The following is a 16,482-nucleotide window of genomic DNA, read 5'->3' as shown; positions in this document are numbered from 1 at the left end:
TGGAAGCAGCAAGGCGGGGAACTGCAGTTGAGCTCTCCAGTACTCAAAGCCACCAAAGCTCAGAAACCGAGGGAGAAAGACTGTTTTATTCACCCGTGTCCTTTTACGTAGTAAGTTAGTAGAAGCAGGGGAAAAGTCAGTGGGTGCATTGGTGACAAATGAGGGGACTTCAAAGGACTATGCATGGAGATATTACCAGATTGTCATCAATGCAGACACTCTTTAGCCCAAGGGCTTCCAAACTGGATTTCCAGAAGTCCTGATTTCCTGCCTCAAGACTGCTTTAGGAGTGAGAGGGAAAGGCCCAGTTAGCATGGCCACAGGTCTTCAACCTTTCCTACAATCAGTGTGGCTCCCTTTTTTTCTGCCAGGCATGCTGGAATTTCATGCCTGCTTTATTTGGAAGGGGTATCTAATGCTAAAGATGAAGACAGAATGCCACTAATTCAGGACAACTTCTACCACTTACTTATATGACGACAGTAAGAATGCCAGGCTCAGTATCTTGCCCAGTGAGTCAAGGCTGGAAAGTGGCAAGCCTAGACTGGAACCTAAGAATTTGGATTTTGGGTCCAGAGCCCGACCAGCACACCTGGAGCCTTTGTCCACCATTTCCTTTGCTTCTTTCTACTCCTGCTCTGGAAGTCTATTGTTATTTTTCTCCGATTAGGTAAATGCATAAGTGAAATAAGGTGCACAGGTGATTCTTCCATCAAATCTTTAAAAGTGGGCAGACCTAGGAACTATGTAAGGCACATGGTCTTTGGAGCAGGGGTGCCTTTGATGAACCACCTCTGCTTCCAAATCCCACACGGATGAGTCCTGAGCATGTGCACATGAATCTGTCTAGCCGAATTCCTTCAGTGCAATATTGTATTGTATAGTGCGCTAAGACTTGCCAAGCATATGTACATATTTTGTCTCAATGTAAAACTTAGCCCCCCGTAAAAGGCTGAGGAAACATCTATCCTACTAGGAATGCAGAATTATAGGGCTTTACAGATCACCCAGCCCAATTTGTAGATGAACTTGTAGTTGATCTACAAGTGAGAAAATTGACACCCAGAAGTGTTCAGTGATATCTTAAGGTCATTAATATCCAAGCCAAGACTGAAGACCAAATCTACTGATTCCTGCACCAGCTCCTGTCCCACTACCCAGCCCAGTTGTGTGCAGTCAAGGTTTTAATGTGTCTTGATATTCTTTCAGATGGTGGCCCCACTCAGAGCTGCACACATGACCTCACATACGAATACTTGGAAGCTAAAAGCAAAGTTATGTGGTTAGTTGCTTATTTCCAAGTATCTCTAAGGACATTTGCTATACATTTTCATGCATCTTCCTGCTTTCCTTCATGGTACTTATCACAATTTCATGTTATTTACTTTTCTAAAATGCATTTATTTATATAATGCATTTACTTATTTGTTTGTTTGTTTAGTTCCCTTCTCCATGAAGACATAAGCTCCATGAGAACAGTGGCTAGTTTTCTGTCTTGTCTAACACTGCTATTTCCAGACCCCAACACATTGTCTAGAACATAAGCCAAAGTTGAATGAATGAGCAAATGAGTAATTGAATGAATGAATGAGTGAATCCCACTACCCTGAAAATACTTCTATGACTATACTTGTTACATAGTATTTAAGCCCTGCATTCACACTTTTGTCTCTCTTAATAAACTATAAGTTTCTTGAAAGTATCTGTGCTTTGTAGTGTTGGCAATACCTAGTTATGCCTTATTTATACAAAGAAGGAAATTAATAAATATTTGCCAAGTAAGTAAATTTATTCATTCATTCATTAATAAAATCCTGGACATACAATAGGCACTCAAAAATATGTATTTACTGATTAACTGATTGGTTTGTTGGTTGATTGAGGAGTGCTTGATAAAGCTCCACGAAAATCAAACATTTTCAGGGTGATATTTTTAGGGAACTATCAACCATCACGAAAACCCAATTTTTTTTTTTTTTTTTTTTTTTTTTGACACAGAGTTTCACTCGTTGCCCAGGCTGGAGTCCAATGGCACGATCTTGGCTCACCGCAACCTTCACCTCCTGGGTTCAAGCGATTCTCCTACCTCAGCCTCCTGAGTAACTGGGATTACAGGCATGTGCCATCATGCCTGGCTAATTTTGTATTTTTAGTAGAGATGGGGTTTCTCCATGTTGGTCAGGCTGGTCTTGAACTCCCAACCGAAGGTGATCCACCCACTTCAGCCTCCCAAACTGCTGAGATTACAGGCATGAGCCACCGCACCCAGCCATAACCTAATGTTTTTATAAGAATTTTTAAAATGTTTATTTGAGGACACAAAGAAGGGAACAAAAGATACCAGTGCCTACTTGAGGGTAGAAGGTGGGAGGAGGGTGAGAACTGAGAAATTACCTATCAGCTATTATACTGATTACTTGAGTGACAAAATTATCTGCACACCAAACCCCAGCCACAAGCAATTTTCCCATGTAAAAAAACCTGTACATGTATCCCTTTAACCTGCAATAAAAGTTGGAAAGAAAAAGGTTTATGTCTATAAAAATACGATTCCTCTGAATTTTATTTTTTTAGCCTCTTTTCTTCTCCACTAGTTAGATCAAAAATATAACTACTTTGTAGAATATGTTTTCACTTTTGTTCAGGACACTGTGCAAAGGGAAGCCATTTAGGAGCAGGTTAAGGAGGGTTTCCTCTATACATGTCACTTCAAGTTCACTGTTTCATAACTTCAAAAACCAAAAAGGGGCCAAAGTTCAGGGTAACTACTTATGACTGTGAGCATCACAGCATGTAATAAAATAGTCACAGAGCTACTGTTTACTGGATTTGAGAAGGTCATTCTGAGTATGGTTCAAGGCTAAGTGCCTAAGTGTATCATGGGCAATGCCTTGGATTTCTCTGTACCTTTTAAGAACATCTTTGCAAAGCAGGTGACAGCTGTGGAAAACAGAACACACACACACACACACCCATCTTTTCCACTAACATTTTGGCTTACTTTTAAAATTCTACAAGATCTATTCTACAAACTGGAAACATAACAGAGGCACTTTCTCAACAGGTATTGAGAAATAAAAAAGCAACAGGAGGTAGTCTTTGATCTCCCAGCCATATCACAGGTAGAATGAAAAGAACATCTTCTATTTGGGAACTGGTGTGTATGTGGAGATATACATGCACATACACTCTATCTGCTGTTAACCTTGTGCTCAGAAGAAAGAAGTCTATGTATAATTGAAATCTATCACTGATTTCAAACATTTCATTTGATTTAATCCTTTTACTTGCTTCCTTCACCATACACCTTGCTAAAATGGTATTTAAGCTGCTTGCTAAAATGATATTTAAGCTGCTTTCTGTACCTGCCTCTGCCCTTCTATTGGTAAAGGAGTTCAGCCATGAGGTGGACACCATGGCGTGAAACAACAAAGGTAAAATAAGGCCTGAATGATGGCTAAACTGTTCCTCAAACCTGGAATTGCCAAAGCTTGTCCATTTTGAGCATAGGTAACCTGCTGGACATACATGAAGTGTATGCTCCTACACGAAGTATACAATATCCAGCAAGTTGGAGATTCTGTATATTTGGGGTCCCAGCAGGAGCCTAGGCTGGTAGTCACAAATACCTAGACATGTCCAGTGAATTTGCAGATTGAGCCCATCAGAAGCACATCTGGAAGAGGTGCGAAGGAACTGCCTCTTAGAGACCTCACCAAAAGAAAGAGAATACAGGCAGAATGAGCATGAGCTGGGAGGAAAGCCTCGGTGTCTCAATGTCGGGAGGTTCCGAGCACAAACGGTTCTATTATTCGGCTTTGTCTCCCAATTTAGCCCACAGTAAACACCTGAGTAAGGCTCGTAGAAAGAGAGGGAGAGTATGTGTGAGGGAGAGGGGAGAGGAACCAGAAAAGCTGTTTCGCTAAAAACACACAGCTTAGGGAAATACCCCTTTTCCCCCTATCAATATTAAATAATAATAATAATAATAATAATAATAAAGATGGGGGAAGAGGGAGACAGAAGAGAGAGAGCAGTTCCTCCCTCTGCTCCACAATAAAATGTCATGCATATCCCATCGCCCCTGGGCTCCAGGGCTTCACATGCTACCAGAGATGGGAGCGATCTGCAAACACAGCCAAACCCATGAGGCTGCCTTCTTAAAGCTGGGGGACTGTGTTCACATCTGGCAGTGATAGACACACTTCTAAGCACACCTGGGGAATTTCTAAGTATTTAAAGTCCTCTGTGAGCATCGTGGGACAGGTGAAATTTGGATTGTTCCTGTTAAAGTGCCCCATTTGTGTACCCACAATCCAAGGAGGCCTAAGGAATCTCAAGAGATTATATACATGCCTTTATAATACATAAAAATTTTCAATGACCATCAAATACTTGTGAATTGGGATTTACAACCCTCATGATCAAGTTGAGATTGCATTTTAACAAAATTGATTAGTTGTCTGCTTACATATAGCACGCTGTGCTAAGTACTGTATGGGATGATAAAGATGTTTTAAACATAGTTCTTTTATACACCAAACATGATATACCACCGAATATGTATTTGCATACATTCATATATAACAACTCCTCCCCAACTTCAAGTTAGATCACATGAATTCGATTTCTGGCAACTCTAGACATTCAAGTCATTGCTATCAACCATGTAAATCAGTTAAAAAGGCCTGAAAGCTGCAAAGAAAATTGTCAAGAAGTTAACGCACTTTGCTCTGAAGAAAAAGAAATAGAGTCACCCTTGAGTCAGAGGCCATGAGCTTAGTATGATGTATAAATTTCAGGTTACTGATTTGAAGTTTAGTTACCTGTATTCTTCTGGTAACCAACAGCATAAGAAGTGACAACTGACAGCAAAAGACAAGATGAAAGAAACAAAACAACACAACAATCCTGTGTCCTTGATTGAGGTGAATGGGCTGAGACACCTCCATGACCCCAAGGGCGCACAAACATCAAAACATGTCAGTTTAATGTCTGATGTTCAGCTAATGTCTGAGTCATCAAAAGGAGGTAAGCTATGTTCTGTCTCTTACAGTAACCAAGAGACATGTTCATACAACACATTTAAGATTCCCATAATATTTTTTAATATGGCTGATTAACCACTTGAAGGCTAAAACACTGGAATATTCCTCACAGAACTATAGTTTGGAGACCTAGAATATCTAGCCAGAGTTAAACAGCAAGTTAGAGATAAAACGAAAATGGAGCTCAGCATGGTGGCATGTGCCTGTAATCCCAGCTACTCAGGAGGCTGAGGTGGAAGGATTGCTTGAGCCCAGGAGGTAGAGACTAGCCTGGGCAATGTGGTGACACCCCATCTTAATAAAAATATTTTTTTAAAAACATGACACTTCAGGTTCTGATACCTGCCTGTAATATGAAAAGGAATGAGAGTTTGAAAACTCGATGGAACCTAAACAATATTTTCATCTCCAGCCTCGCACTTTGCAGGTAAGCTCATTGAGATCTAGAGAGATAAGTGACTTACTCAAGGTCACAATTCAATGATGAGTAGAATCGAGACAAGAATACAGGTTTCTGACCAGCACTCCTCAAAACCATCAAGGTAATCAAGGACAAGGAAAGTCTAAGAAGCCGTCAGAGATCGCAGAAGGCTAAGCAGTCATGATAACTAAATGTAAGTGGTGTTCTGGATGGGGTCCAGGAATGGAGAAAGGACATTTGGGAGAAACTGATGGAATCAGAATACAGTATTGAGCTTCATTAAGAATAATGTACCTATGCTTGTTTCTTACTTGTGACAAATGTATCATGGTGATATAGGATGATTACAACGGGGGACATTTGATGAGAGATATAAGGGAATTCTCCGTACCATTGCTACAACTTTCCTGTATGTCCAAAGCTATTTTAAAAGAAAAAGCTGATTCAAAACAAAAAGTTCTACTTCTAAATTTCAAAAAAAATTAAAAAAATACCGTTTTCAAGAATTCTTTCCATCAAAGCATGTTGTCCCTCTTCTAAGATAGTTGACTGCGACTTCCATTCCACAAACTAAAAACTGTCATTCAATCTCTGTTCATAATAGCCATGCTATTAATATTTGGAATAGCTCCTCCTCCTGCCTGCCTTCATCAAGTAAAATAAAGAAATTAGTCAGATTAACCCTCAATAAGTAAATGTACAGCTTTCAATACCTGCAGCAGATATTTTAAGCAACTGTTGCCACATATGTTTCCATTTGAGAGATACAATGGAGGGAAAGTATATCCCACCCTTAGACGGTGGGAACAAGAGTATCAAAGGGAAATGGAGACAAGCTTGTGCACATCTACCTTTTCAACTTTTCAAACATGTATTAAGAACCTGCTATGTGTCAGAACTCTGCCCTCACTTCAAGTATACTAAATCCTTAAATGTAAATGGCTCAGACTTTCAAAAGGGTGACCTCGAGTCTTCTAACAGTGCCCATGAAATTTAATAATTGGGAGGCTAACACTAAATCTCACTTATTGCTGCTTTAAATGAAATAGATCACAGTTAATAAAAAGCCTGCAAATTAAAGTAGCCCAGCAGTCTTAACTAGCAATTAAAATGACTCTTTTTTTTTTTAGTAAAAGGTGAAACCATATGCTACAGCAGATTTTTTGTCACGTATGAGATAAATGAGCAGTTTGGCTCAGTGGGGAATAATTCCAGTTCATATTGAAGGATCAGTTTCAGTATCAAAATTTCATTTTCTCAATATCAGGATCCTTGATACCAATTACCTGAAGACACTTGGGCTCAAGAGCCATCCCTGTGAAAACACAAGCACAAGGTGCATGCCCTCCTCATTCCTGCCCACACATCCCAATAGAGAGGGGGGAACTGAGAGTTCAGCATTATCAGGGTTGTATTCAAAGCTTAAATTCCAATAAAACCTAACTGAGTCTTGCCCTCCTCACCAGGATTTGTGGGAGTATCCAACCCTGTAACAAACATATGTAGGGACCAGGAAGCCGACTGGAGAGAAATGTGCATGGCCTCATCTGATCCAGATCAGTGTCATAAGAACATGTTAGAAGAAATAAGATTGGTCCTGGGAAGTGCCAGTCATCTTTTAGGAGGAAAAGGATAGAAGCCCATGAAGCTGGACATAATGTACACATGATATTAACCCAAGAGCATTCAATACCTTGCAAGCTCAGCTGTTTGGAGCACTTCTTCCCAAGCTCTTTGACTTCCCTCAATGTCTTCACCTGAGTAGGTGGAAAGGGGAGTGAGTGGAGATACTGGTAGCGGCACACCTGATGGGAAGACAGAAAATCATTACTGATATCAGAAGACAGAAAAACAAGGTAGAAAGAAAGATAAATCTACTAGGTAGGAAGGTAGGAAGGTAGGTAGGTAGGAAGGTAGGTAGGTAGGAAGGTAGGTAAGTAGGTAGGTAGGTAGGTAGGTAGATGGATGGATTGACTGACTGATATGATTTGGATCTGTGTCCCCACCCAAATCTCATGTCGAATTGTAACCCCCAGCATTGGAGGTGGGGCCTGGTGGGAGGTGATTGGGTCATGGGGGTGGATTTCCCCTGAGTGCTGTTCTTGTGATAGTGAGTTATCATGAGATCTAGTTGTTTAAAAGTGTGTGGAATCTCCCTGCCCCACCTCCTCCTGCCCCTGCCGTGTAAGAACTGCCTGCTTCCCCTTTCCCTTCCACCATGAGTGTAAGTTTCCTGAGGCCTTCCTAGAAGTAGATGCTGCCATGCTTCCTGCACAACCTGCACAACTGTGAGCCAATTAAACTTCTTTTCCTTATAAATTACCCAATCTCAGGTATTTCTTCACAGCAGTGTGAGAACGGATAGATAGATAGATAGATAGATAGATAGATAGATAGATAGATTTATGCACTATATTTACATCTAAATGGCAGTAGGTGTGGGGTGCACAGACGGATGGACCAGTAAATGATCAGAAGGAAAAAAAGTGGCAAAGACACACTTTGTAGATAACTACTTTGCTCTGGTCTCTGAAGTTTGAGCTTCCTAGGCATTATCTCATGTAATCCATCTGTGATGGGCATGGCTATTTTGCCAATTTTGTATATAAACTGTTGACACATTATCAGGGTTAGAGTTAAAACCCTTGGGTTTTCCACTACCCTACACTGCTTCTCATTTAAGGTCACAGTAAAAATCTGAAGACACTCCATTAGAGAATGCAAGCCATACAGACCGTCAGTGTGTAGTTATAAACTATGCCCTCAAATCTACTCAGCCTTTTAACACGTGCATTCTACCAAACTCCAGGATAAAAAGGCAAGGGAGAGCAAGGGATGCCTCCCCAACCCTTCTCCACTCGATGGTGAGCAAGCAAGAAGCATATTTCGATTCAATATTGTCTCTCGCTACCTCTGTTCTTCACATCCCCCATACTTCCCACATTCCCCCTCCCGGCCAGTTTTTTACTCCAGTGATTCTCCCACTTTAATGAACATATAAATTGCCTAGGATTTTGTTAAAAGCAGATTCTGGCTAGAAGTGAGGGAATCTGAGAGATTCAGCAGTTCTAACAAGCTCCCAGGTGATGTCAATGATGCTGGTTCCAGCACCACACTCTAGGTAACTAACCTCTATTCTAGACCCCATTGTTGGAGAAAAGCAAATCTTGTTAGACATAAAAAAAAATAGTATTGTTCTCTGGACACTAAGAACATTTAGTACACATTCTAAGAAGAAATATGATCTGGACATGGGAGATTTGCGCTACATATATATTTGAAGAAAGAGCATCTGTAAGTTGTAGAACAACCCCCCCACCACCGCCCCCCCGCACACCCCACCACAATTCCTTTCTGAATTACCTAGAGTTTTATGCTAGTAAAAGCAAGGCCGGCACAGTAAAGAATAGATGCCATCCTGATGCTGTTCAAATATATATTTACTTCTTATTCATGATCTTTCACCCATTTAATTTTCTCTGAGAGATTATGCAGGTCACTTTTTAAGTGAGTTTCAATGTTTCTAGGGCTGCAGCTCATTATAAAAATGTTCACAGCAGACAGAATCTTGCTTCAGCACCGCACTATTTTAGAGCTGGCAGACACAGAAATCGGTATGCAGATATTGTACCATAAACATTAATTTAGTATTATGTGGAAGGTTGATTGATTAATAAATACATAAGCCAGGAAGCCTAATTTAACTCTTAATTTTTTTATTTCACAGAGAGAAAAATTAATCTGCAAGTGTTGATTGATTGAGAGTCTTAGTATGGTCTAGACAGCAACGGAAAATGACTATGAACCTGGGACTTTGCAAACTGCATCATTTGCAGAATAAGCCTGATCAACCAGCTTCATCCCACAGTGATTGATGGTCAGAAAGGAAAGGCTGTAGAGATCGTGGAGGAGAAGAATACATAATCATCTGAGGAAGCAGTGCACCCTGCGGAGTGGTTAAAGGAAAGAGAATGAGTGAACATTTTTAGGTCAGAGATGGACACAAGTGAAAAAAAATGCACTTGAAATTTTAAAAATTAATGTTTATTAGAGCACTCCAGTAAACAAGCAAATTAGAATTAGCACATTGCACTCCTAAGAATGTGCAGAATATTAATACATCTTAGCTTTTGTGGTCCCACCGCAAAGATTATGGGATGTAAAGAACTAGCTTATAGTCTTGCTATGATTAAAAGGTCACATTTAGAACCAAATGTTCTGTATCCAGATTTGAAAAATGTTGAATGTTTTCCTAAAAGCAAATGACACATACTCATTGTTCTCTCTTTGAAGAGTAGCAATTAAGCTGAGCAGGGCAATTACTCATAAATTAGACCTGTTTTCCTTTCCAGCTCATATTTACACAATGAGCATTAAGGTCAAGTTTCAAGCCCTAATCCTCAGAAAACTGACATCAGAATCATCAATACTGTTAGTATTTAGTATGTCCATGGAGGTAAATTGTGGAAGGAAGGTAACATTGGAGCGCCTGCTGTAGTAATAAGAACTGTTAAATATTCCACCGGAGATTCTGACCAAAGGTTTGCTACTAACCCTTTGTTTAATTAATCCCATTTTATACATGAAAAAAAACTCAAGATTAAGGATGTTCGGAAGATTGGCCAGTGCTACAAAAACAACAGCTATTAAGCAGCGGCACCTCATTGATGTCGGACTGCAAAGCAGGATCTTTCTACAGAATGCATGGGAATGACCTGCAGAGCTTGTTAAAACAGATTGCTGAGCCCTGCACTCCAAGGTTCTCATCAGGCAGAATATTAGCTTCCTATTGCTGCTGCAACTAATTACCACAAAGTTAGTGGCTTAAAAACACATAAATTTGTTATCTCCCAGATCCGTAGGCCAGAAGTTCAGGTACAGCACAATTCTGCATGGAGTCTCACAAGGCAGAAATTAAGGTGTCAGCAGGTCTGGGTTCCATTCTTTTTTTCTTTTTTTTGAGACAGAGTCTCACTCTGTTGCCCCAGCTAAAGTGCAGTGGCACAATCACAGCTCACTGCAGCCTTAACCTCCCAGGCTCCAACAATCCTCCCACTTCAGCCTCCCCAGTAGCTGAGACTACAGGTGCATGTCACCACGTCCCACTAATTTTTGTATTTTTTTGTAGAAGCAAAGTTTTGCCATGTTGCCCACACTGGTCTTGAACTTCTGGATTCAACAATCCTCACACCTCAGCCTCCCAAAGTGCTGGGATTATAAGTGTGAACCACCACACCAGACCTTGTGTTCCATTCTGTTATTACTTTTTAATAGATACAGGATCTCACTCTGTTGCCCAGGCTGGAGTGCAGCAGCACAATCATAGCTCACCTTAACCTTGAACTCCTGGGTTCCAGCAATCCTCCCACTTCAGCCTCCTGAGTAGCTAGGACTACAGGTGCACACCACAAAGACTGGCTAATTTTTGTATTTTTTGTAGAGATGGGGTTTTGCCATGTGCCCAGGCTGGTCTCAAACTCCTGGCTTCAAGCAATCCTCCCAACTCGGCCTCACAAAGTGCTTGGATTACAGGCTTCAGCCACCACATCTGGCCAGGCTGTGTTCCATTCTGAAGGCCATGAGGAGGAACCTGCTTTCAAGGTCATTCAGGTCGTTGCCTGAATTCGGTTCCTTGCAGTTGTAGGACTGAGGTCCCCATTCCTTGCTGGCTGCTGGTGAATGGCTGGAGGCTGGAAGACGTCTCCATTCCTTCTCATGCTCTCCCCGTGGCCTATCCAGAAAGCATGGTTCCACTCACACTTTGAATTTTCTTGACACCTCTGCTGTACCTCTCTGACACCAGTCAGGGAAAGTTCTCCACTTTTAAGGACTTACTGTGATTAGACTGGGCCAACTGAATAATCAGGAATAAACTTTCTATCTTAAAAGTTTAGAAACTTTAATTTTCTGCCAAGTTCCTGTTGCATGTAATATAGTTGCAGAATTCAGGGATTCGGGGGTGGACATCTTTGAGGGGCCATTCCACCTGCTACAGTGATCCTGGGCTGGGACCCACCCGGAAATATGCCTTTCTGACAAGTTTTTTTTATGTTAGAAACTTATCTACGATGCTGATGTGATGCTGCTGATCCATCCTTTGAGGATGCCTACGGTAGCTGCTCCTACTGCAAGTGCGGCTCATGGCATCGACCTCACCCGGGAGCTTGTTAGAAATGCAGGACCTTGGGCCTCCTCCCAGACTTACTGGGGTAAGAAGCTGCAGTTTAACAAGATCCCCAGGTAACTTGGTGCACGTTAAAGTCTGAGAAATATTGCTCTATAACAGTTAAAAACAGGGAAAAGTAATGGAGTAATTTATGTTTTATTTATTCTAAAAACCTTTTAGATAGACACAGCTCTTTTTTTGTTCAGTTATTGCCCTTTTGTGGGATAGGGTGGAGGGAAGTATCTTACCTGTGAAGTTGGTAAAGAATTTCTGCACCGTCTCTTAAGCTGACTTTAATTTACCCACCCCCACACCCAATTTTAATACAAAAGGGGGCAATCTCCCCGTGAACTCAGCCTTGAAAATGTTTGGTATCCCTGAACAATTGCAAGCTGGATTTTGTTATTCACTGGGCTTTCTTGACCAGGACATCCTGCCTTTGGTCACATCCTAGTTTGATAGGAATAGATTAAAACTGACTCTCAGATGGGTTCTGGAAGGAGCCACAGCCCTGGCCATCCTCCCTGAGCAGAGAGAGTGAGTTCATCAGCGGCAGGATACTCTGCCTTGACTTCACCGCTAATCATATTTCCCCAGATCTGAGAAGAGACTCAGCAGAATCTAAGGGCCCCGGAGGAGAATCAGATATCATTAACCCTTTTATTGGGGATGCTATTGGTTTTCTGTGAGTTACCATTAGAGGAAAGTGACTGCAGTTAGAAGATATTGAAGAAGACTGAAGACTGTGTATTTATCTTGTGACTAAACACACAGCAAATTTCTACCTTTGCCTCAAAAATTCTTAAATGGAATTACTGAAACGTAACCATTTCATATACAAAGAAGAGTGGGCTATGTTTCAAGATGTAGATGCTAACTGTAAATTAACTATCTCGAACTCTCTCACTTTTCTTAATTTAAGCTGAGAGAAGAACAAAAAAATGAAAATGGAAAGAAGTTTGGAGTGATCGTAAGAACATAATGAGTACAGTAAAGTGCCATCAAGTAAATGCTATTGGGAAAATACAAACCAACAAACCAACCTCTCTCTGTCTCTGTCTCTGTCTCTTTCTCTCTCTCACACACACACATACACACACACACACACACACTCACACTTACTCTACTCTTTTTTTAGTGCACAGAGCTCCCTCCAGGTGATAAGGTCCATAGTGTCTGCTGAAACCAGCTGATAATTTCTGAAGGAGCACAAAGATTCATGTAAACCATCTTATTCCCAGCACATTCTTGCTATCCTTGCAGTTGTTCCTTGATCAGATAAGGAGACAGTGGGACCATTTCAATCCTTAATCTGATCCTCTAAAACATTACTAAATATTCAATAATAAAAGTGTTGTATATTGACAGGGGATGTCAGCAGCACAAAAATGTTCAATGAAGTACCTGAAAATACAGATAGATTATACCGGCAGAGTCAATAAGACAACAGCCATTCAGGCAAGACATGGCACAAAAGCCAGAGGTGATAACTGCCCTCAAAACTTAAAGGGAAAAGCACTTCCCTGATTAATGCCATTCTCCCATCTCCCTTTCTGAAAACTATTTACTTCAAGAAGTATTTACCAAAAAAAAAAAAATTCACCATTTCCTGAAATCTGAATATTGTTTGTCTTCTAAAACCACCTGGCAAAATAGCTTAGCTTTCCACCCATCACTGACGCCCCAGTGTTCTTTTCTATCTGTGTGTACCAAGGGTGGAGAAATGGGAATGATCCCAGATCGAAGGTGGAATCTCCCTGTGGTCATTCGGGGAATGACCTTTCACTAAATTATATGACCCGTTGGAAAGTAGACAGGCGTGGCATGGAGATAATAAACCTAAAATCATTTTTCCCTGTAATTGGGCTCTGGGCAATATTTGAATTCCTTTTGATAACCATTAGACTGTGGTGTAGCTCTTCTTTAGAGCCTACGAAATATTACTGGCATTTGTTTTGGATATTACTATTCAAAATGCTGCTACTGATTAGTAAGTCTCTTCGAGGTTATAAACGCTGGAAAGAAAACGCTGGAAAATGATCCCAGAATGAAGGAGAACATAGGGATAAGACAACTGAAAGCAAGGTATAATTTGGAATTGGATTGTTTTTTCTCTGGCAGGTGTTACTGAGCCAACAGGAGAGCTGGAGTGGGACCTGAATATTAGATGTTAGTAATGCATCAATGTTAAATTTCTTGACTTTATGGTTGTATTTGGAAATGATGGGCATTAAATGATACAGAAAGAAGAAAGAGGAAGAGGAGGGAAAGGAGGAAAGGAAGAAGAAAGAGAAGAGGTTCTTTGCACTGTCCTTGCAACTTTGCTGAGCTGGGGATTGTTTTAAAAATAAATAAAATTAAATAAAAGTAACTCAATAAAATAAATCATTCAAATCTCAATACTTCTCTTCTTTGTGATTTCATGCACTCTCAAATCTGCAAAGTCTGCAACTACTCCATTAATGCAATGGCTTTCTGCGTCGATGACTTACTGCTTCATGACAAACCACCCCAAAACATGGTGGCTTAAAATAACAACCATCTATTTAGCTCAGAATTCTATGGGTCAGAAACATTGAATGGGATCAGCTAAGCAATTCTTCTGCTAGGCTGGGCTGGGCTTACTCATGCGTTTGCAGCGAGTTGCCAGTCCCACTGGGAGCCCCTTCTTCTGGGGATTGCCTGGCTGTCAGCTGAGACCACGAAGGCAAACTAGGCCATGTTATCTGTTATCATCTACCCAGCTAGGCTGAGTTTGTTCCCCTGGCTGCTCAAGGTTCTAAAAGCAGATAGATAGTAAATCCCACGCACATCTTCTACATTTTCAACTCTCCGCTCACCTCACAGCTGCTGCTGTCCCATTGGCAAAGCAAGCCACACAGACTAGCCCAAGGTCAGTGTAGGAAGGCCCCATCAAACTGCATCAATATTGGGTGTCATTAAAGCAATCAAGCCAGCACACTCCCAAATCTCCACTTCTAACTCTGCTTTCTCATCCTACTTAAACTGCCTGCTAGACATCTCTTCATGGTGTCCTCCCTGAATTTCAAATTTCACTTGTATGAAATTCATCATATTATAGCCAACACAGGATAATAAATAGAAGGAGGCTTCTAGTCAGCTCTGGGTTTGAATTCTACTTATTGTGAGATTTTGCTTTAAGCTACTTAAATCTCTGAGAATGGCTTCCATTTTCAACAAAAATAATAATAAATATTTGATAGTTATCATGGGGATTAAACAAGATAGTGTACTGTCAACCCTTAACACACAGTAGGCATTCAATAATTTTTTTTGTATTCTCCACCCATTACCGAGAGAAACCTACTCCCCTTTTCAAATTTCTTTATTGACATGTTCTCACTCATCCAGGCTGATGGAAACACTGTGGCCATTTTCACATTTTCCTTTTCCTTCGCCCATTCGTATTCAACCTGCCCACCTAATGGGTTATCGTGAAGAATTACATTAAAGCACATAACAAAGTGCCTATCAAATCACAGTTCTTCTCTGTATATTTTTTTCATTTTTAAAAGGCTTGTTAATAATCAAAATCAGTTCATTGCATTTCTGCAATTTTACTCAACAAACATTAAGTATCAGGGATGAACTCGTCACCTTTTGGGTCTCTTACCAAAGCTACACTTCTTCCTCCATCTTCTGTGTCTGTCCCCTGTCAGCACCAACAACCAGGGGCCTCAGGACATGACCCTGAGAGTCCTCCTTGATGTGGTTCTCATCCGCTTCACTCAAATAATTCACCATGAAGTCCTACTGATAGAACTACCTGGCTTCAGTTTCATCGCCACCACTGACTCGCTGATTGACACTGGACCAGTCACTTAATCTCTCTGTTTCGGTTTCCTCATCTGTAAACTGGGAGTGATAATAACAGTACAGGATGCACTTAGACTGTGCCCACTACCTACCCAGTGCTTTGATAGGGTTAGCTATTACTGTTGGCCCCTAAGTCCTTCCTTCTCTCTCCATCTCTGCTTGCTGCTACCTCAGTTCAGGCTGTCACCATCCCTCTTGGGTGTGAGTGCCATTCATCACCCTCCAACTTAAATCCAGCGCCTGGTGTCACCTCTTCCAATCCATCCTCCTCGCAGGCACCAGGGAAATCAGTGCAAAAGGACAAGCCCAGGATGCCACTTTCCTTCTGAAAGCCCTTCACCTACTGCTATCTTAGACTATTTGGACTGAAGATCAGTTTGTTTCCTAACCAAGTTTCAGTAACAGAACATACATGTGTAAAACGGTAAAAAGTATTTATTGGAAAAATTTAACACAAAAAAACCGAAACACATACAAAATAAAAGCCTCAAATTTTAATTGTCACATGTCGTGGGCGTAAAGAGTCTGTCAAATTGCTGATGGGGCATGGTGGCTCACACCTGTAATCCCAGCACTTTGGGAGCCCGAGACAGGCAGATCACTTGAGGTCAGGAGTTCGAGAACAATCTGGTCAACATGGTGAAACCCTGTCCTACTAAAAATATAAAAGTTAGCCAGGCATGATGGCACATGCCTGTAATCCCAGCTACTCAGGAGGGCGAGTCAGGATAATTGCTTGAACCCAGGAGGTGGAGGTTACAGTGAGCCGAGATCATACCACTGCACTCCAGCCTGGGTGACAGAGCAAGACTCTGTCTCAAAAAAAAAGAAAAGAGTCTGTCAAATTGCTGCAAAAGTTTCTAAACACACAGCCCCGATTTCTCCATTCATCTCTTCATGGACCCCTGACAAACAGCTACTGGACTGAGAGCTCCCCTTTGAGAAGCACCTAAGTTAGGAGCCTTTCACTACCGATGGTCCAGCTAGTTTTTTGCCTGATCTTATCCTCC

This window comes from Pongo pygmaeus, chromosome 14 (genome assembly GCF_028885625.2).
Source record: "Pongo pygmaeus isolate AG05252 chromosome 14, NHGRI_mPonPyg2-v2.0_pri, whole genome shotgun sequence".
In the NCBI taxonomy this organism is placed as follows: Eukaryota; Metazoa; Chordata; class Mammalia; order Primates; family Hominidae; genus Pongo; species Pongo pygmaeus.
The sequence above is the reverse complement of the archived record's forward strand: the minus strand, read 5'-3'. Positions refer to the sequence as shown.